At 37.3% G+C, this 21,492-nt stretch overlaps 1 pseudogene; it reads left to right on the top strand.

Moving 5' to 3' along the window:
* Positions 1-8,945: 8,945 nt before the first annotated feature.
* LOC135229824 (olfactory receptor 5AS1-like) lies at positions 8,946-11,443 on the top strand (annotated as a pseudogene).
* Positions 11,444-21,492: the final 10,049 nt, after the last annotated feature.

Genomic DNA, 21,492 nt, shown 5'->3' on the forward strand with positions numbered 1-21,492 from the left:
TGTGTAATTAACATCAATTTCAGTTGCAATTTTTCCATCCCCATAAACAAAAATTCAATGTTACGTGCACAATAACTCCTCCCTAGCCCCATCCCACCATGCCTGGTAACTACTGTTAAACTCTAATCTCTATATTCATATTAATTGGCAAAAAATTTAAAATGACTATAATATATGTTAGCAAGGATATGGCATCTGATATATCATGCACTGCTAATGAGAGTGTAAATAGGAATAAGAAATTTAGAAAGCTGAACAGGTATATACACAGTATCCATCAATATCACAAACAGGGCTGTACTGAGACAAACTCTTTCATATGTGCACTGAAAGACACATGTTCATAGCAGTTTTTGTCATGATATACCTTCTCTCAATTTCCTATTTTGTCATGATAAACGCTTTATCAATTCCCTACTGTAATAGGAAATTTAATTGTGACATATTCAAGAAATGGGACTCCGTAATATCATGAAATTAATTAATGCAGGAATATGTGTTTCATTCACCTCCTATTTATACTGCTGGTAAGGAAGGGATTCTCAACGTTATGGTTATGATGATGGTGAAACACAGGACACCTGACACTGACAGATGAGACTGACAGCAGCTGATTACTCACATGAACTCACAGTTCAGGGGAGGAGGACACCACTACTCAGGAGCACACAAGGTTTGCGCTGGGGAACAGACTGAACAAGCAGCAGTTATGGAAACAGGCTTTGTAGTAACAAGAGGATGTGACTTGTTTATTCGTGTAATTCTGCAAGCTCCCTGGGAACTAAAGCCCACTATTCAAAGATAACCAGGTGCTTTGTCTGGTTCCCAAGGTAAGACATTTTCTTTGGTCAGGGGACCTTATCTGCAAGAGTGGAAGGGAGAGGGGAGCTTCAGATTCAGCCATTCAAGACCCTCTGGGTCTCAGGTATCAAGGTAGCACATATGATTGAATATTTCAGGGTTTAAATAATAATAATAAAAATCCTTGCTGTCAAGTTGGTTCCTATGCATAGCAACCCTACAAGACAGAGTAGAACTGCTCTTCTCCCCTGCCCCAGAGGATTTCCAAAGCTGTAATCTTCGCAGAAGCAGATTGCCACATCTTTCTCCCTAGGAGCAGCTGGTGGGTTCGAACTGCCAACCTTTTAGTTAACAGCCCAGTGCTTTGTGCCACCAAGAAAACAAAACAAAACAAAAAAGTGCCATCAAGTCAATTCCAACACATATCGACCCTGTAGGGCAGAGTAGAACTGCCCCATAAGATTTCCAAGGAGATGCAGGTGAACTCAAACTGCTACCCACTGGTCAGCAGCCTTACCTCCTAACCACCGCACCACCACAGCTCCATGCCACGAGGGTTACTCACTTCAGCGCTTACCCCGCAAAATATATGTACATGGAGGAGTATTAGAAACATACTATGGAAAAAAAGTGTTATATGAAAACAAATTGCATAACACCAAATTTATAATGTTCAAAAATAAAGGTGATTTGTTTAAAGTACAGCTTTAGTGATATAGATGAATTTATTTAAAAATTCAAAGCTATGGATTAATGAAACATACAGAACAGCGTTTGTCACTTTGAAGAAACACTAAAACAGAGATGTCACGGAGCATTTCAAAGTTTGGCAATATCCCCCTCTTTTTTTAATTTGGATGGTAAGTTTATGTATGTTCATTTATTTTGTCTCTTAATTTAAATATTTATTACAAATTTTCAGAATAAACTATTTTTTTATATTGTGCATAAGATAAAATAAAGAAAACTGAAATCTGAATTTAAAAGAAAGACTAAAACACTTGAAGACTTTCAGAATTTCATACCCATGTTGGACCTTCGCAAGACCTGTCAGATTTGATGAGTCTCACAGATCTCAGTAAAGTCGTTATTCTCATCATTATGGTTTACTAAAACCAAAGAATACAGATTAAAATTGGCAAAGGAAAGGACACATAGGGTGGAGTCCAGAAGAAACCAGGATTGAACTTCTAGTTGTCCTCTTTCGGTAAAATCAAACACAGCCTGCTTAATTCTCCTAGCAATATTTTTAACAACACACACAAAATAGTGCCAAACAGGGAAGCTCACCTGAGCCATGCTTCCATTCATTCAGAATCAATCATATAGTATGGAGCACCTGTGTGACTGACCTTAGCTATTCAGTCTTTAACCTCTACCCTCCTAAGAGTCAAACTGATACAGCTTGGCCAAAGACAGGCATACAACAAACAAAAAAAAAAAAAAAAAAAAAAACAGGCATTCACAGTTAATCACATTGTTAACATAAACTATCTGACTTGGCCCAAGACCCCAGTATACAACGACACCCTTATCCAGGAGAATATTCAAGTGCTCAGAGCTTACTTCCCAGGAGATAGTCAAAGGCCAGTCCTGAAGACCTATGGAATATATGGCTTTGGACAGTCAAGGCCTACTAAGTTAACTCTTTATTGCACAGTAAAACCAGCATCAAAACCTTAGCACTGGTGATTCTTATTCAACTGTAATTTAACTCTTCAGTTTTGTCAGTACAGAAGATGAATGAATTTTCAGGATAACAATGAGTTATTTTCTATGAATTTAATAAGCTGAATACTTCAATTTTTCATTGCTGTTTCATGTATTGTCCCCTTTCAATATAGCATGGTACCCTAAATTTAGTTTTTGTTATGGATAATGCTTTATTACTTCCAAAGCCCACAAAAGACAAACATACCTCCAAAAATATTCTCTCTTTTTACCCCTCACAATCTAGATGCCTTACTAAATAATGCAAGTGTGAGAAAATAAGAACACAAGAATGTGCCAAGCATCACTACCACAGCTTCTCCATGGGGGATTTTCTCTGAGTCCAATCATCTTGATCACGTTGTGGCATCCTCCCCAAACGGAGGCACGCTTTGCTTAAATTTGCATTTCCCACCAAAAAAAAAAAAAGAAACAAATTGGTAATCTCCTTGCACTTTTGGAGACTATGTAGCCTATATAAGTGAGTTCACTTTTGCCCCATTGAGTGAATTCTCTTAAAAGTAAGCAAGTTTGTGGAGGATCCACAGCAAGAAAGTGCTCCCCAGACTGTAACACAAAGAGTTCTATACTTCAGTCCTTTTGATACAGTTGTCTCTAAGTTGAAGGTAGCATACTGAGGTGTTATATGGAGTAGCAGAAACCTTCAGAGATTTTAAATATAATGAATATTTGCTTCAGCAAATTTACCTTCCTCATATTGAGAAATAAGCATAGACTTACTAATGGGTGGTGGCTGAAACTGAGTACCTGACCAAGGCTCAACCAGTTACTATTTGTCCTAAATATTCCATTAGCGACAAAGGCAAGACTTCCCTAAGAATTTTATCATCTCATGGAATTTGTAGGTGAGCAGCTGGGCCCAAGGCCCAAGTAATTTTAGGAGACCCTCGTTTATTTTTCTATCACAGTGTGGCACCTCCTTTAATCCAACCTAAAGTTTTGGGGAGAGCTCTCTATGACAAGTTAAAATAGGAGTTAATGAAAACCTGAGCCCGATTGGTAGCTGGCTCTCCAAGAGATGATAGTTTCTGCAAGGAGTGGATTTCTGTGGTATTATAAACCCAGATCTAGGAAATCCCAAACAATATTGAACGATATTAGAGAATGTACCCAAGAAGCAGAGTTTCCAAATATAAACATTTTTGTCTATATTCCTTGGTAGGAGATACCTGTTTTGGTTGGCCCAGGCAATCAGGAATCTAAAGGAATACTATTGATAGCAAACAGGAGGTTCAAGGAAGGTCTGTGTGGATGGACTGCCCAATATGGACTGAGAGTTCAACTAAGAAAGATGTTTACCCTACTTATGTAATGGCCAGCTGCTGGAGAGGCTTTTATATTCAGGAGGGACTGTTTCCTCTGAGGTACACAGCAGTAGATAGCCTTTTCACTGAATTAGAAACTGAGAATGTCACAGAGCCTTTTCAGTTTCCCACAAGGACAGTCGAAAGAGACAGATGTTTCCTCTTCTGGCTCCTTAGCAACTAAGGCTTGGCTTCCCAGCCCTGAATTTTGAGTCTTTAGAAAGCGATAAAAAACGAGATTATTCACAACCCCTGCAACAGAGTCAGAATCCAGCAGTACACTGGAGGCTATTTCGGGAAAACATGGTCCAGCATCACGTCCATAAGTTACTAGGGACGATGATGCTCAGGCAGCAAATCTAGTAGTAATGTTCCAAAAACCAAACCCAGTGCCGTCGAGTCAATTCCAACTCATAGCGACCCTGTAGGACAGAGTAGAACTGCCCCATAGAATTTCCAAGGAGCGCCTAGGGGATTCGAACTGCCGACCCTTTGGTTAGCAGCTGTAGCACTTAACCACTATGCCAGTAGTGGTGTTGGCATTGCCGTATATGAAGTAGGCTCTTCCTATGGGGAGATACTCACTCTGTTGTGTTTTCTTTGGGTCTTGCCAGTTTTCTCAAATTCTTTGTGAGTTCTGTGACTTACCCAATATCCTTCCAGCAAATTTCTGTTGTTTTTAAAGTGAAGAAAGCTGCTTAGATGATTTTTGGCTATCTGCAGGCAACATACCTATTTTTGAAACACTTTATTACCCTATAGTTAAGGGTAACCATTGTATTTTAATAATTTCCACTCTATATGCACAAAGAAAAAATTCTTTTACAATTAAATTTTTAAAAAGTACAACTAGGAAAATGTTTACTATTATTGCCAGATTTGTAGATTTATAAGAGGAGAAAAAAGGAAGGAAGAAAGGAAAATGGATTGAAAAAAAGAAAAAGTATGGAAGGAAGAATGGAAGGACTGGAAAAAAGAAGGAAGGAAGGAAAGAAAGGAGTGAGTGAAAAGGGGAAGAAGAAAGAACGGATGAAAGGGAAGGATTGGAGGACGGGAGGACAGGGTAAGGAAAGAAAGAAGAAAGAAAGGAAGGAAGGATGAAAGGAAGGAAGAATAAGGAAGTAAGGAAGAAAGAAGTAATTGTGGCACTTCCTTTAACTCTGCAATATTTTTCACCTTTTAATTCTTCATACACATTGCTGTTTTGGTTAAGGGTTTTTTTTTTTTCTTTCTAGATATACTGATCTTTAACCTACTAGAAAAGAACCCCTCTTCATAGCTAAAAAAAAAAATATTTAAATTTCTTACCAGGAACAGAGCCAATTGTTTGCATTAAGCCTAGCACCATGCATTTATCCATTCTCCATTCTGTGTACCTGAAGTGTCTTAAGGTACGAGAAGACTCCAGGGCCAGTAACCTAAAAAAGTTAAAATCTAGAACTGTATTTGAAACTATTAAGAAATACTAACGTAAACACTGCTGTAATTGTGATGGAAAGCTAACAGTCATTAAAGGGAAACAATCTACTGAACAGGATACTAAGTCCTTACATGTGTTATCTTCCTTAATCCTCAAGAATCTGATAAAGTGGAAAGCTATTCACAATTTGTAAACTTAAAAAAATGACTAAATAAGTAGGTCAAGGCTCACTGTTGTGAAATGGAAAAAAGAGGCAGGCCTATGTTGGCTGAGTATTAAGTTCTTATCATTTAAGCCATATTTCCTTCCAGTGACTCTTACAACTGAGAAACGAAAATGTGGTGCATGACATTCTTCTCAAGTATTGAGTCTGTACCTTGGCATTTCCTCATAACGTTAAATACTACAGTGTCTTTAAGTACCTGAATTGATAGTGGATGCTGAAAGAAATTACAGAATTTGACAGAGAAATCTTTTCCTTTTTTTCTATTGATTGGTGTAACTGAATAGTTACTATTATTATTATTTAATCAAAGATTTTCCAATAATGCCGACATATGTCCTAAGTGGTTTCATCATAGCAAAATGTGTTATGTTTCTTTATCTTTTTCATTTAAAATAAAGCAGCCACACCACTGGAAAGAGAATAATTGTCTACCCAAAGTCCTCCTGGGGTTGGGGAGTATCCTGGGATAATGTCTCCTTTGTCACAGACCGGAAGATAAACACTGATTCCTTACAAGACTATCTCTAAAACCTGGAGAGAAATGCTGCCAACATCTTACACGAAATAAATTCTACATTTCAAAATTCTAGATGGTGATAAGGTAGGTGACGTCCTAAAGCATCAGCAAATTATCTGTTGTGAGAGTAGCAATGATAATGGACCAACCAAAGAAAAAAAAGTATCTCTGTTGACTCTCTGTGGGTTTTTCTGAGTTTCAGTGTATTTGTGTGTGTTTCTGAGTCTGAGGGGGTGAAAGTAATGGTGACATAGCTCTGAGCCCCAACATGTCCATGGCATTTTCAGAATATCACTGTCCAATTTCTTGTGCACCTTATTGCCATAAAAGGGAAGACAACTAGGCTTATTTTTGAATCTGGGGGAATGGAGTGGTCTAATTAATTCTCTGCATCAGAAAACCTAGCCTCAGATTTTATGAGCACGTAATACAGACACACTCACAATATGATTGATTATTTTGTGTTTGTTCTTATATCAATTAAGAGGCTTACAGTTTTAAAGTCAGATATTGAATTATTAAATAATAATAATGACAGTGCAATAGCCATTATTATCATTTAATAATTCAATATGTAATGGCTGTGCAATGCTTAAGCTTTGGGTTGCTAACTGAAAGACTGGCAGTTTGAACCACCAGAGGCTCTGTGGGAGGAAAGACCTGGCAATCCGCTCCCTTAAAGATTTCAGCCTTTGGAAACCCTATGGGGCAGTTCTACTTTGTCCATTAGGGCTGCTATTAGTTGGTATCTACTGGACCTGGCACTATAACAATAACAGTGTAATAGTAATAGCAATGATAATAGTCATGTATAGTTAATACTGGAAACCCTGGTGGCATAGTGGTTAAGTGCTACGGCTCCTAACCAAAAGGTCGGCACTTCGAATCCACCAGGCAGTCCTTGGAAACTCTATGAGGCAGTTCTACTCTGTCCTATAGGGTCGCTACGAGTAAGGATTGACTCAACGGCAACAGGTTTAGTTTTTCTGGTTTTATAGTAAATATTGGATACATTCTGTGTATCTATAAGACAATGCGCCCTGTAAAAAGTGCTATAATAAGTTATTCATTTTAATCCTGATTTTAACCTTATCATATATTAATATGCTTATTAAACAGAAATTGAAATATAAAGAAGTTCAGTGGCTTGTGGATTAAGAATCAGGCCTAAATTTAAACTCAGTCTGCCTAACTCCTGTGTTTTTGATCACCACAACACAATATCATTTGAAAGGGAGATAAGTGAATTTATTGTGGTAATTTCTAATTTTGTTTTTTCCTCTGCATAAATCCTTCAAACAGAATCTCAAACAAAAAATAATACATGGGAACCTTTTAGAAATAGCAGTCTCGTCAGGTGAGATTTCCATGAGAACCAGTGGGGCCAAACTTGTTTTAGGAAGTTAATCTGAGTTGAAAGTAGTGTGAGATGAATCTTCAAGAGAGGTGAAGATGTTCTGGGAGGTTCAATCAATTGAACTACTCAGTCTTCTAGGTGCCATGGGAACTCAAGGAAGGAAAATTGGACTTTGATCTCAAGAAATTTGTCACCTGTTTATGGATATCAGATTGACACGTGTTAAAAAGATTAGTGACCATGTTACTTGCTGGATGATTTTGTGAATATAACTTAAAGGCATAAATTAGGTCATTGCTGAGGTTCCTTCTGGCACTAATATTCTATAATTAAATAACTATCATATCTATAGAATGGAGTAAAACTCCCTCATAGGGTTTCCAAGGACCAGCTGGTGGATTTGAACAGCTGACCCTTTCATAAGCAGCCAAGCTCTTACTTTAGGCACCTGCAGAATTTCAGTTCTCTAACCTCCTGCTGAATACTCCATTCCCATTCTAGCTTATTTGCACCCATCCTCTTACTGTTATTATTATCTTGCCTTTTGACCATCTAATTTTTCACATCTTGCTTATTTTAGAACTCTATTAGTAAGTGCAGAGATACAGCTGTTCTTAAAAATTCATTACTGTTTATGTGGCTTTACACCAAACATTGCCAAATCCCAGGAAAAAGAAAGACATGAACCTTGGGAGAGGAAAGCAACCCTTACAGGGCATGAGTAAAAGATGTGGTGCTGCCTGGACATTGCATCTGTGTAGAACACATACACACACACATACACACAGGAGAAGGCTTACCATTTTAAGAGAGCCCAGGTCATGGTCAAGGACTTATCCACTATGCCAAGGACAAGATCAGTTTCAAGACAACCATCTGGATATCTGAAGCCATTAAAACAAGAAAAATAGAAACAAAAGGTCAATTTATTTATATTTAATATAGTGTATTTAATAAATACTCATAGAGAGCTTATGTGACAGTCACATAAATGGTTTACAAATATTTACTCAATTAATTATCTAATTGTCACACAGGGGTTTAGACACAAAACCTAGACTACACAATCATTAAAGTTCAAAGGTAAGATTTGAACTCCATCACCTCTTGCCTAGCGGTTGTGCTCTTCACTATTGTGTTAGGCTACCTCCCTGGATCACAAGTTTTCTTCTGTGGAACTATCTACTCTATCTGTAAGCACTTTCTTTTCCCCAGAATTTTTCTCAACTCTACTTTTATTTACGAAGAAAAAAAGTGATTTTAAGGTGGAAAATATTGATCTTTGCCTCTAGAATTTGCCAACTTTCATAAATCTATTATAATGTACATAGCCTTAAATGAGTTATTGCATCAAGAAATATCACCTTTTGAGTAATATCTTCTGCTATTAAGAATGACTTCCAATTATATCCTTTAATAGAAAACAAAAACAATTTGTGAGAGAAAATGCCACACCATTATTTTATTAATCTTCTGTTTGTTTCCTTAGAAGGAAGAAACAAGACATCTGTGCTTCATTCATCACTCAAGTCAACTCACATCTGTTGATACCATCTATCTCGAATGAGAAAAACACAAAAATCAAGAAGATGTTGGAGAATAATTATATCAGGGCAAATGAGTTCATTTTAGTTGGATTCACAGATTATCTACCTCTTAGAGTCACGCTATTCCTGGTATTTTTGATAGTATACACATTAACTGTGGTAGGAAATATGGGCTTAATAATCTTAGTTAATGTCAGTTCAAGCCTTCAAACCCCCATGTATTATTTCCTGAGCAACTTGTCTTTCTTAAAAAAAAAAAAAAAAAAAAAGCAGTTGCTCCTAAAATGCTGGTAAATTTCTTAGTATCTAGGAAGAGCACCTCTACCTATGGCTGTGCACTACAAATGTTTTTCTTTGCTTGTTTTGCTGATGCTGAGTACATCATCCTGGCAGCAGTGGCATATGACCGCTACGCAGCCATCTGTAACCCGCTGCTCTATTCTACACTTATGTCTAAGAGAGTCTGCCTCTGTTTCATTGTGTTGGCCTACTTCAGTGGAAGCATGACTTCACTGGTGCATGTGTGCCTCACATGCAGGCTGCCATTTTGTGGCTCCAATGTTGTCAACCATTTTTTTTGTGATATCCCCCCTCTCCTGGCTTTATCATGTACAGATACCCATATCAATGAGCTTCTGCTCTTTGCCTTGTGTGGCTTCATCCAGACCAGCACTTTTGTGGTCATATTTTTCTCTTACTTCTGTATCCTTATTACTGTTTTGAACATCAAGTCGTCAGGGGGCAGAAACAAGACGTTTTCTACCTGTGCTTCCCATCTCATAGCAGTCACCTTACTTTATGGAACACACTTGTTTATGTACTTACGTCCTACCACCAGCTATTCTATAGACACTGATAAGGTTATTGCAGTTTTTATTCAGTTGTATTGCCTATGTTTAACCCAATAATCTATAGCTTTGGAAACAAAGATGTGAAAAATGCTCTCAAAAAACTATTAGAAAGATACTGGGCTTTCAAATAAATAAGAAATAAAAGTATTCTTATTTCATTTAAGAATATTTGAGGCCCAATCTCCCCTCCCAATCTTACCATCTTCAATTACCCCATGCACAGCTTATGACTCAACCATTTTAAATGTATCACCATTTGCTAAAAATAAGGAGACCTTTTCAACCTCAATGTCTTCTAATACTCTGCCCTTCTTCCAGAAATTTTCTGTCTCTAATACTTCTACTATGTGAGACATTTCTGAATTCTAAAAAGAAAGCTTAACAGCTCTCCAATGACAGTTCCCAAAATACTTTGTATATTGATTCACTAAATTCCTTATCATGCTGTATTGAAGGTATATGTAGACATATCTGTTAACCTACCCACATTAGAAGGTCGTTGGTTGCAGGGAACATGTATTATGGGTTTATTTTTCTAACATCTATATAGAGCCTAGCACATTGCATATCTTCATTACATGTGTGTTTATGGCTCGGTGGGTGAATGATAGATGGCTGATAGGATGGGTAAGTAGATTGGTAAATCTCTCAGTTTGTTTTTGGGAGAGGGAGTGTATATCCTACAGTTACATAGCATTTATCATCAGGGAGAAATGGTGTTGCCAATGATAGATGGTAGTTGTGTCTGGAAGGTGGGGTTCATTGGTTCTCAGGAAATCAAACAGAAGGCATATAGCAATAGCCTCTTCAATATTCGATCATAATGATGTTTTGCACTCTTTGGGTGAGGTTTGTTCCTGCAAGAGATTGTGGAATCTTCCATTGACTGTAGATACTTGTGAAAATCAAACAAGGTTTTGAAGATCATCAAGATTATAAATTCCATAAATTGCTTATTATTTCTACATATATTGCTGAAATGGCCTTTGAGGTAATATCTTCAAGGCAGGTGAATAGTTGCTCTGATAACTTTCTTATGGAAATTGGCAATGAAAACTAATTGAAGTGTAAGCAACCTTTTTTCTTGGATCGTTTGTGATCATTATGTTATCAGATATTTTCTGTAGTTACTTTTGATTCTTCAGTCTCTGTTTACTTCTTGTTTGTTTTACATTGAAAGAGTTAAAACTGTAAATTTTATGCATATGAATGTAGAATACTGTATTTTGCAGTAATTATGAAACTTTAGATAACTGCATTAGTTATACTGAATGTATTCCATTGTTAATTTAACACACAAATTTAGCCAAATGAATTTGGAATGCAATTGAAATATTATGTCTTTTTTGAGTGTCTCAGTGTCCTATTCTGTAAGTGGAGACAATAAGATATTGCATACTGGATAATATCATTTTGAGAAATAAATTACTATATGGAAAAAGCTACTAATATATGTATGATTTGAGGATTAAATGAGCTAATACGTATACATTTTCCTAGAATATTTGTAAAGCTCTTAGAACAGTGCCTGGCACACAGTATATATATACCCATCCAAACCCAGTGCCATCGAGTTGATTCCGACTCATAGCGACCCTAGAGGACAGAATAGAACTGCCCCATAGAGTTTCCAAGGAGCACCTAGGGGATTTGAACTGCCGACCCTTTGGTTAGCAGCCGTAGCACTTAACCACTACACCACCAGGGTTTCTAGTATGTGTATATGTATATATGTACATATATATATTACCATTATTATATTACTGTTGGATTTTAAGACAATAGGCTTTGATTCCCTGTGATATGATCAGTAACCTGGCATAAAATAGAATTGTCTGTGTCAATGGCCAATATCAGTCCATTTCAGCTCACTAATGACTAGGATCAATGTTTATGTGCTCCATTTCATTTTTGATGATTTCTAATTTTCCTGGATTCATACTTCATATATTTCATGTTCCTATTATTAACGGATGATTGCAGCTGTTTCTTCTCATTGTGAGTTGTGCCACATTAGCAAATGAAGGTCCTGGAAGTTTGAGTTCCTCCAGGTTGTTAAGGTGTACTCTCCTTTAAGGTAGCAGCTCTTCCCCAGCCATATTTTGAGTGGATTCAAGCCTGAGAGCTAATTTTCTGGCACAATATCAGACAATGTTCTGCTGCTATGCATAAGGTTTCATTGGCTATTCTTTTTTTCAGAAGTAGGCTGCCAGGACCTTTTAAGTTTGCCTTAGTCCAGAACCTTAGCTGAAACCTGTCCACCAAGGGTGACCCTAATGGTATTTGAATACCTGTGGCATAGCTTCCAGACTCATAGGAACAAGAAAGCTACCACATTATTGCAAACTGACAGACACGTGGGGAATTTTTTTGATTCACTAACGAAATATTTTTAGAATGTTTGGCTGTTAAGAGTCAATGTTAAACATTCTGGTTTGTCACATTTTGCGTTCCATTACCCTTTTTCTCCTCCTTTCTCATCACAGTGGTTTGTACCAGGGACAGATGCTGACCTAGGGCAGATACTCCATAAAATGATCAATGACTTAAATTTAGCCTACTCTACTCAATTATAAGAGCAAACTTATTCAAATTCCCTCCCTGAAATTCTGACTAGGTAACCTGACAAGATGGAGGGAGGAGGGGAAAGCTTGCAGAATGCATAGAAGGATATCCTTTGTCTTCAAAACCAAAGGCACATGCAAGCAGATATTTTGAGAAAACAGAGAACATAAAGACAGTAGAGAGTAAAAAAGTAAGATAAAAGAAAAAAGGCAAATCATGCAAAAACTCAGAGAATATAAAAGATGACACACTAGAACTCCCAGCATCCTGAGGTACCCCAAGTACTTGAGGGCTCTCATGATTAAAATCATTTTACAAAGTAAAATGATCAGCATACTATTTTTAATCACTAAATAGGTCTGACTGAAACTCAGTACCTGATTCATTATCTCCAAAATACCAACTGTAATTTTATTATGACATGCAAGAAGTAAAACAACTAATTGCTCCCACCATTCTTTCATGGTGAGGAGCACATAGGAGATGAACATTTACTAGTAAATGAGTAGAGAACTATTAATAAGTTATTGTTGTTGTTAGGTGCCATCGAATCAGTTCAGATTCATAGTGACCCTATGTACGACAGAAGGAAACACTGCCCTGTCCTGCGACATCATCACAATTGATGTTATTTTTGAGCCCATTGTCGTAGCCATTGTGTCAATCCATCTCACTGAGGGTCTTTTTCTCTTTTGTTGACCCTCTACTTTACCAAGCATGATGTCCTTTTCCTGGGACTGGCCCCTCCTGTTAATAGTCTCAAGTGTGCGAGATGAAGTCTCACCATCCTTGCTTCTAAGGAGCATTCTGGCCGTACTTCTTACTAGACACATTTGTCTGTTCTTTTGGGAGTGCATGGTATATTCAATATTCTTCACCAACAGCATAATTCGAAGGCATCAGCTCTTCTTCAACTTTTCTTATTCATTGTCCAACTTTCACATGCATATGAGACGATTGAAAACACCACGGCTTGGGTCAGGCACACCTTAGCCTTTAAAACGACATCTCCACTTTTTAACATTTTAAAGAGGTCTTTTGCAAAAGATTTTCCCAATGCCATACATCTTTTGATTTCTTTACTGTTGCTTCCATGGGTGTTGATTGTGGATCCAAGTATTGAAATCCTTGAAAACTTCAATATTTTCTCCATCTATCATGATGTTGCCTATTGGTCCAGTTGTGAGGATTTTTGCTTTCTTTATGTTGAGGTATAATCCGTAATGAAGCCTGTAGTCCTTGATCTCCATTAGTAAGTGCTTCAAGTCCTCTTCACTTTTCAGCAAGCAAGGTTGTGTCATCTGCATAACACAGGTTGTTACCTGATGTCCCTTTCTTCTTCATATAGTCCAACTGCTTGGATTATTTGCTCAAAGTATAGATTGAGTAATGTCTTAATTATCTAGTGCTGCTATAGCAGAAATACTACAAGTGGATGGCTTTAACAAAGAGAAGTTTATTCTCTCATAGTCAAGCAGGCTACCAGTCCAAATTCAGGACGCTGGCTCCAAGGGAAGGCTTTCTGTCTTTGTCGGCTCTGGAGGAAGGTCCTTGTCATCAGTATTCCATTTGTCTGTGAGCACCTCAGGCTCAGGGACCCCAGGTCCAAAGGAAGCACTCTGCTTCTGGTGCTTATTTCTTGGTGGTATGATGTCCCCCACACTCTGCTTACTTCCCTTTCCTTTTATCTCTTGAGAAGTAAAAGATGGTGCAGGCCACACCCGAGCGAAAATACTTTTTTATTGGGTCAAGGATGTGACCTGAGCAAAGGTGTTGCATCCTACCCTATTCCTCTTTAACCACAGGCAAAGATTATAATTTATAATACATAGGAAAATCACAAAATGGAGGACAATCACACATGGCCTAAGTTGACACATATTTTGGGGGGACACAATTGAATCCATTACAAGTAAGTATGGTCAAATGATACAACCTCATGCATAGTATCCCCTTGTTCTGTTTGAACAACTGCTTCTTATTCTTTGTTCTGGAATTCACATCCTTTGTAATGCTATCCGTAATTTGTTATGATCTACACAGTTGAATGCCTTTGCATAGTCAATAAAGCACAGGCAAACACAGCTAATCTTCCAGCACTATAGCAGACAGTGTTTCACTACTATTCATAAGGTTTTCACTGGCTGATTTTTTCAGAAGTAGACCGCCAGGTCCTTCTTCCTAGTTTGTTGTTGCCTGGAAGCTCAGCTGAAAGCTTTCTAACACAGGTGACTGTGGTGGTTAAGGTTGTGAGTTATTGAATAAGGGTTGCATAGCTTCCAGTCTCACAGCAGCATGCAAGCCCCAACGTATGACAAACCAACAGACACGCAGGGGTTACAATATGCGGTAGACCTAAACATAACATTAGTTTCCTTGGGATGAAAGGAGAGGTGAGAACCTTTGGGAACCTAACCAAAAATAAAAAAAAAACAAATCCATTGATGTTGAGTAGATTTCTACTCATAGCAACCCTATAGGACAGAGTATGACTGCTCTATAAGGTTTCCAAGGCTTTAATCTTTATGAAAACAGACTGCCACATCTTTCTCCTGTGAAAAGGCTGGTAGATTAGAGCCAATAACCTTTCAGTTAGCAGCTGAGCACTTAACAATACTGCCACCAGGGGTACATGTCCATTAAAAATAGGGATCAAAAGCCTTAATTTTTAAGTTCAGCCTTGATTGTTAAGAAAAATAGAGGAGTCACTACCCCCGATACATAAATTTAAATTCAAAGACAAATTTCTATTGATTTCTCTTCCAGTTCACTAATCCTGCAATCTTATCTGGAAAGAGAAACTCTCAAGTTGAATTTAAAAGTGAGGAAGTCAATAAGCTCTTTGGAACCTCTAAATGTGCTGGCAGGATTTGTATATTTTGGGAGATAACTTGCAGGTAATCAGGCAGTATGATATAAACCACATATTTTCTCCTGAAAAAAAAAATCCACCCCTCTGCTACCTGGGATATGTACATGGTAGTAGAGGATTGATGAGCTAGTGATGTGTGGTTGGCTACTGGAATTCCACAAACTCACAGTGTGGACTTTCACTTAATCTTTGTGTATGAGGCAACATACTTCATCATTTTCCTCCCAGTGACGTCAGAAAATTTCTAGTTCAATTCCTATCTATGCATCTATCTATTGATAACCAAAAAAAAAAAACCTACTCTTGTCGAGTGGATTACAACTCATAGCGACCCTATTGAACAGAGTAGAACTTCCCCACAGGGTTCCTAGGAGTGCCTAGTGGATTCGAACTACCGACTTTTTGGTTAGCAGTCATAGCTCTTAACCACTACGACACAGGTTTTCCTATTAATAGGTAAGAAAAATGCAGTTGGCTTGGAGTCGATTCTGATACAAGGCGGTCCCACGTGTTTCAGAGCATAAATGTGTTCCATAGGGTTTATCAAAGGCTGTGACATTTTAGAAGTAGATCTCCAGGTCTTTCTTCTGAAGTTCTTGCAGATGGCATGAACTTCTAATCTTTTGGTTAATAGCTGAGCACTGAACTGTTTGTACCACCCAAGACTCCATTTATGGCTATAAGCATATGGTTATTTTGTAAAGGAACAAATCAAAATAAACTACTAATAGTGATTACCTTTTTACAAAAGGATGGGAAAGAGATACTAAGATTTTTTTTATTTTGTACATTTTTGAATTATTTGGATTTTCTAAACTTATGCACATATTACTTCATATTTTCATGTAAATAGAGACATCTAAGTGGTAAAATTTTGTACTGTGTTTTCTTCTTTTTATGTCTTTGTTTCATAGAAAAGAAAACCATAAATTCAGATTTAAAAATAAATAATACCATTTTCTGTTAAATATGATGAGCTATCCATAAAAACATTTTTCTTCTTTCTCTTGTTTACTAAAATAAAAGAAAAAAGAAAAATACCTGTTAGTCCACGATGATAAAAAAAAAAAAAAACACTCGGGAAATACCAGTTGCTGAAAGAGTTTCAGACATTTTTCAAAACATAGTGATAGGTACCTGACACAACTGAATAGAGAACGTTACAACCATCTGAGGAAGAATAGAGAAAAAAGCAAGTTAGTCCACCTGGAAAGCCCCAGAGATATTACAAGCTTGAAGCAACAGGTTCCACAGAATGCAGGGGTGAAACATACAATGGATTATTGGAGGATTATTTTATTTTCTCATGCTATAAATTATATAGAGTGATGATGGGAAAGACCATCAATTATTCATTTGCAAGTTCAAGTTGAAACTGAAGAAAATTAGAACAAGTCCATGACACCCAAAGTACAGCCTTGGGTATATCCCATCTGAATTTAGAGACCATTTCAAGAACAGATTTGAAGCATTGAACACTAATGACTGAAGACCAGACCAGTAGTGGAATGACATCAAGGAAATCATACACAAAGAAAGCAAGAGATCATTTAAAAGACAGGAAAAAAAAGAAGAAGAAGAAAATAGATGTCAGAAGAGACTCTGAAACTTGCTCTTGAATGTAATTAAAGGAATGGAAGGAATGATGAAGTAAAGGAGTTGAAAAGAAGATTTCAAATGAGGAGCAGGAGAAGAGAAAGTAAGTGTTATAATGACATGTTCAAAACCTGGAGATGGAAAACCAAAAGGGAAGAATATGCTCTGCATTTCTCAAGCTGAAAGAACTGAAGAAAAAATTCAGTTCTTGAGTTGCAATATTGAAGTATTCTACAGGAAAATATTAAAAGATGAAGAAAGCATCAAAAGAAGATGGAAGGAATATACAGAGTGACTATACCAAAAATAATTGGTCAACATTCAACAATTTCAGGAGGTAGCATGTGATCAGGAACCAATGGCACAAAGGGAAGAGGTCCAAGCTGCAGTGAAGGAGTTGGCGAAGAACAAGGCTCTAGGAATTGAGGAAATACCAGTTGAGATGTTTCAACAAATGGATGCAGCACTGGAAGTGCTCACTCATCTATGCCAAGAAATTTGGAAGAGAGCTACCTGGCCAGCCAACTGGAAGAGATTCATATTTATGCTTATTTTCAAGAAAAGTGCTCCAATGGAATGCAGAAATTATCCAACAATATCGTTAATATCATGCACGAGTAAAATTTTGCTGAAGATCATTCAATAGCAGCTGCAGCAGTGTATTGACACAGAACTGCCAAAAATTCAAGCCATATTCAGAAGAGGACCTGGAACCAGGGATATCATAACTGATATCAGATGAATCCTGGCTGAAAGCAGAGAATACCAGAAAGAGGTTTACCTGTGTTTTATTGACTATGCGGGGACATTTGACTGTGCTGTGTGGACCATAACAAATTATAGATAACATTAAGAAGAATGGGAATTCCAGAACACATAATTGTGCTCATTAGGAACCTGGACATAGACCAAGAGGCAGTCATTTGAACAGAACAAGGGAATCCTGTGTGGTTTAAAGTCAATAAAGGTATGTATCATGGTTGTATTCTTTCACCACACTTATTCAGTCTGTATGCTGATGAAATAATCCAAGAAGCTGGACTATATAAAGAAATGTGGTATCAGAATTGGACGGAGACTCATTAACAACATGTGTAATACAGATGATACAACCTGCTTGCTGAAAGTCCACTTACTGATGAAGATCAAAGACCACAGCCTTCACTGTGGATTACACCTCAACATAAAGAAAGAAAACAAAAATCCTCACAATTTGACGGGTAAGCAACAATGGGTGCAAGTATAAAAACAATTGTGAGGATGGTGCAGGACAGGACAGTTTTGTTTTTTTTTTTCTTTTGTACAATAGGAGGATTATGAATGGGAACCAATTTGATGGTACCTAACAACAAACAAACAACATATACATAAAGCCAAGAAAAATCTCTTCTACCCATAATGGACAGGTTTCAACAGAGCTCCTATACTAAGACTAGGAAGAAAGGTGATCTATTTCTGAAAATCATTCAATTAAAACTGTATGGATTGCAACAGAACTTTGGCTGACTTGCATGCTTTGTACACATCATTAAAAGGACCCATATCTAGAAGAGAATACCATGTCTGGTGAAGCAGAGTTAAAGCAAGTAAGAGGGAGAGCCTCGGAGAGATGGGTTGACAAAACAGATGTAACAATGAACTTGAACATGCCAGCACTGGTGAGGATGATGTAAGATCAAGCAATATTGTGTTCTGTTGTACAAAGGTCTCCATGGGCAGAGTCTACTCAAGAGCATCCAGCTATCTATCTCTACTCTCCTCTCTCAGGCTGGCTGTTTATGGGTGATGCAATACATGGTAGTATCAATATTCTGAGATCATGACAACAATTTCACACTTCTGTTGCTCACAAATGCATATTGTGTCCTAGACAATCTTTATGGGATATCATGTCAATGAATCACATAGTCTGTAAGCCTATGTGTAGTTGGAGGCATTGTGGAGAAAGAATCCACAACCTATAATTAAAGTATTTATCATTTCAATCTATATCTGAAGAATTTATAATCTCCAATAATATTTATGATTAAGGTTACAGACAAAATTAAGATTGTTAATCATCTAACTTTAAAGTAGGAAGATTATCTTGTATTATCCAGGTGAGGTCAGTGTAATCACAAGTATCCTTAAAGGTAGAAGAAAGAGGCAGAAGAAAAAAGGGGGGTGTGGCAATGGAAGAATGGTCAAAGATATACAATGTGGCTGATGTTGAAGATTTAGGAAGAGAGTCATGATCCAAGAAAGGGGGTTGTTTCCAGTTTCTGGGAAAATCCTAGCATCACCAAAAGAAACATAACCATAATGACACTTTAATTTTAGCCCAGTGAGAACTACTTCAGACTGTCAACCTTGAGAACTTAAGATAATAAATTTGGGGTGTTTTAAGCACTGTATTTGTGGTGATTTGTTACAGCAGCAGTAGAAAGGCAATACAACACCTTACAGCATATACTTTAAAAATCCAGCTTCAGCTGTCCTTGGTAATTCATCAAATTGCAAATCATTTGTGAGTGCCCGCATGGCAAAATTTTTTTCTATCTCCATACTTATTTTCTGTCCTCCTATGCTAACACCTTCAAGATTAACTCCGGTAGGAAAGTGTTCCCCATTTCTCACCACACATATTAGCTAGGTACTGTAATTACCTCATATATATCATTTTTAAAAGAGTGAGGGTTGTATTTTACTGCTTTGACTTTCCTGAGATTTGCCTTTGGTTACTTGTTTGGAAGTAATAAGGGATATAGGAGAAAGTTCTGGAACAGCACGACAACTGCTTCAGATGATGTAATCACATGGGATCGAGGCAGGGAAGATATTTCTTCCCTCACAAGGTGGAACCAACCCAGAGGATCCAGATAATTTTGGGGGTTATATACCTACCCTTCTGCAAAAACATTTCCCTGTTTTATCTCTGAGAGTCCCGTTCTTTCTCTATCAGGACAGTGGTTTCAGCAAAGGGTATGTTGAGGCTGAAACTTCAGTCTTCTTTGCAGTTCTGCCACTTTTATTATAAAATTATGACCCTGATCTAAAGCACAATTTCTGCCTGCAAGAGACTTGGTGACAGTGACAGCAGAGGTTTCATACTGAGTACATGTCCAGGAGACATAGGAGATGGAGAGTTTCTGAGTAGACACCTACACTGTATCCAATAAACACTCCCTTTTTGTCTTTTCCTTTACTTGAAATAGAAGACATCCGTAAAACTTTTCTAACTGGAATCTACTGCTGTGAAAAACTTTCAATAGCAGAATCAAACTGTAGCTTCTCTAATCAATGATAAATGACTTGGAATAGATTTTACTTTGAAATTCACAGAATCTGAAAAAAAATAAGTGATGTATATAAGTCACTATAATTCCTCTCAGAATTTACAGATTTCCATGTTCACACAGAAAAATGGATGGTCATTTTCTCAAGCTAGAGAAACCCCAAAGCACTTGGTACAATAAAATCGATGCATATTTAATAACTTTAATAAAATTTAGTACAAAAACAGAAACGGAAGTCTCAAATAAACAAAAACATTCATGTCTAATTTTCTTCTATATAGATAAAAATACAAATAAGAAATGAAATTGAAATTGGGTCCTTAATGGCCATGTCATTAGAGACTGTGGTGTCGGTTTTCTCTACTCAGTTTATTCTCTTCTCTGATTTGTATTGAAAACTCACTGAAATTTCTATCTGTCGCTTACTTATTTCTTTTCCAATGCCCCTAATTCCTCCTCTGAATTATCATATTCAGATTTGAAAAGTGAAAATCTACGAGGATGGGAATTAAGAATATAGAGGCTAACTGTAATCTCAATAAAAACAACAAACAAGCTCATTGCGGTTTTTTGGCTGTAATCTTTACAGAAGTAGGTTTACCATACCCTTTTCTCCAGAGCACTGCTATACCACAAATCAACATAAATAAGGACAGAGAAAACACCAGATCAAAACTACAAGTGGTTATACGCATCCAAAGGATGCAAAGAGACCACTGTGAAAAATCTAAGGCTATAGGCCTTGCATACTTGTTTGTACCTGGGGAGTCTCTTCCTTGACATGAAATTGAGTCAACACTAACCAGTGTATATGTTCGGATTGCCTATTTTCCTGAAAAAACTGGCACTCATTCCCCAAGATAGGATTCTATTAAATCCAAAATAAGAAGATACTATTTTCTGTTGAATTCTTATAGGTCAATTCAAGCTATGAAGAAGGACTTGAAACTTCCATTCATCTTTGGTCATCTGAAATCAGTTTCTTGCTCCATAACTTCCTCACAGCATTCTTCACCTCAGCATTTCTCAGTGTATAAATCAGAGGGTTAATCAAAGGAGTTCCAATTGTATAAAACACAGCTATCATCTTATCCATGGGGAAGGTGGTTGAGGGGCGTGTATATATAAATACACAAGGAACAAAGAACAAAATGACTGTGATGATATGGGAAATGCAAGTGGAAAGGGCTTTTTCCTCCCTTCAGCACTGTGGTTTCTCAGAGAATGCAAGATGATAACATAGGAGAACATCAGCATGACAAAACTCACTGTGCAAATAGCCCCACTATTGGACACCAGTAGTAGGTTGATCACATAGGTGTCTGTACAGGCAAGTTTCAACAAGGGCTGCAAGTCACATACATAGTGATCAATCACATTGGGACCCCAGAAAGGTAAACTCAAAGTTAGAAAAATCTGAGCTGAAGGAT

This window comes from Loxodonta africana, unplaced genomic scaffold (genome assembly GCF_030014295.1).
Source record: "Loxodonta africana isolate mLoxAfr1 unplaced genomic scaffold, mLoxAfr1.hap2 scaffold_55, whole genome shotgun sequence".
NCBI lineage: Eukaryota > Metazoa > Chordata > Mammalia > Proboscidea > Elephantidae > Loxodonta > Loxodonta africana.